Source organism: Arachis ipaensis, chromosome B02 (genome assembly GCF_000816755.2).
Source record: "Arachis ipaensis cultivar K30076 chromosome B02, Araip1.1, whole genome shotgun sequence".
NCBI lineage: Eukaryota > Viridiplantae > Streptophyta > Magnoliopsida > Fabales > Fabaceae > Arachis > Arachis ipaensis.
Window position 1 is genome coordinate 12,554,004 of NC_029786.2, and position 2,266 is coordinate 12,556,269.

The following is a 2,266-nucleotide window of genomic DNA, read 5'->3' on the forward strand; positions in this document are numbered from 1 at the left end:
ATATCTCTAACCAAGTTTCTATACTATCCAAAGTTTTTCAATAAGTCCTAGTTCGGAAATTTTCTCATCTAGCCCATGTGTATAAATTGCCTTTTTTTTTTAAATTTAAAATTTTTGTATCCAAATAGATTTGATCACAAAATATATATTTAAATTGGAGGTAACTGAATGAAAAATACTTATACAATATAAACTATAAAGGAAATTGAAAAATAAAGGAAATTGAGTAGATTGAAGCATACCGCAATGACAAGGCCAATTTCAACACTACCAAAGACGACACCAATGTAAGCACTCATGCACACAAAAAAGTCAAACTTGTCAACGTTCCAAAGATGAATTGCAGCTTCATAATCTATGAGGCCAAGCATTGCAGAAACAATAATGGCTGCTAGCACCACAAGGGGTGTGTAATGGAACAACGGTGTTAGGAACAACAACGTTAGCATCACTGCAATTGACATCACTATGTTTGATACTGCTGTCTTGCATTAAAATTAAAGTTATATTTTTTATTATTTAGTAATAATTTTTAATTTAAAAAAATTAAAATAAAAAATGAATTAAAATAAAAAATTATCAAATAATTAAAAAAATAATATTAATTTTAACTAAATTTTTTTTTTTTTAAGTTTTGTCAAAATTCCATAACCTTAATTACCTGTTGTGAGGTAGCAAGAGGTGAAAGAACCAAGAACATTCATGGTGCCAATAGCTATCATCTCTTTATTGCCATCAATATGGTAATTCTTAAACATTGCAAAGCTTCTTCCAACTGCTATTCCTTCAGCAAGTGCTATGATTCCAACAACAATCCCTGTTCTTATTGCTGTGCTCATGTATGGCGACACAAACACCAAATCCCCCATTGATGGCGGATTCAACCCTTTCTTCAATTCTCCTATCTGATCATCAAACATTTTTTTCAAACTTAGAAGCGAGACTCGAATTCAAGACCTCTAATTGAGGATGGAATACTATGTCATTTAAATTAAAATTCGTTGGCAATAGTCAAACAACATTATTAATTTTATTTTTAATATATTCATCTTTTATTTATTAGATTTAATTGTTCTATTAATCTTTATAGATTTAGTAAATTTACACTTAGGTCTCTGTATTTTTTCGTTTTAATTAGATTTTTATATTATTTTTAATTTTATAACTAGGTCATTTTTAGTGTAAAAAATATTAGAATTAATTAAATATTTATCCGCACATTGAAAGTATTCATAATTAAGAACCTAAGTATACTTTTGACTATATACTTTTTGGGTAAAATATTTCGTTAATTTTAATGTTTTTGATATAAAAATAACCTAATTACAAAATTAAAAATAATGTAGAGACTTAATTGAAAATAAGAAAATGTAAGAATATAGTTACAAATTTGATAAAACTACAGAGACCAATAAATTAATTAAACCTATTCATTATTATTTGAGAGCTTAATTTCAATAAATTGATAGTATAAAATATAAAATATTTTACATAATCCTTTAATCATATTTTTTTTAGATAATCATTTACGAAATTAATGTAAAAGATACTTATTTTTTACTAACATAGTATTATGTAATTAGATAGACGTAAAATTATTTTACTCTAACATTACATTAAAATTAAATTTATTATTTAATGAAGTAGAATGGGCATAATGGTCATTACTCACCACTTGAACGCCGTGGTTCTCAGCGTGAGTGAAATAGACGAGAAAGCTTCCCAATATAACGGACGTTAACGGTGCCATTGCTGATACCCAAAACAACTTTGGTTTTCTTTTGCTCTGCATTTATATGTCACATACCCAAATTCATATTCTATATAATTCACATAATTATTATGCCATTTAATTTAATTGTAAGATAATAAATATTAATTGCTATATATAAAGGTAAATCCTAACATTTTTTTTATTACTTAAGTATTAGATTTTGTGCATGTGAAGATGCATTACTTACAAAATATCTTGTGAGAAGGAGGAAGAAAATGAAGGTAAATCCTAACACTGCGCTCTCCCATCTCCACTGCCATAAACCAACAGCGAAATAAAAATTATACTATTAGAGTCAAAAGAGTAAATGGAAAAAATGAATATTATATACTCCAATAATTTTGGAGCTACCTACTAACCATGCTCATCTGGAAAATATTGAATCATAAAAATTTATTATTTAAGATTAACAGTTAAAATAATTTCAATTTAATATGAATAATTTTTTGAGAACTTTTAGAATCATAAAAATTTCTTGGTGACAAAAATTTT

The 2,266-nt window shown here is 26.4% G+C and overlaps 1 pseudogene; it reads right to left on the reverse strand.

The window, feature by feature from the left end:
• Positions 1-2,266, reverse strand: part of LOC107624928 — a 7,857-nt pseudogene that overhangs the window by 2,101 nt on the left and 3,490 nt on the right.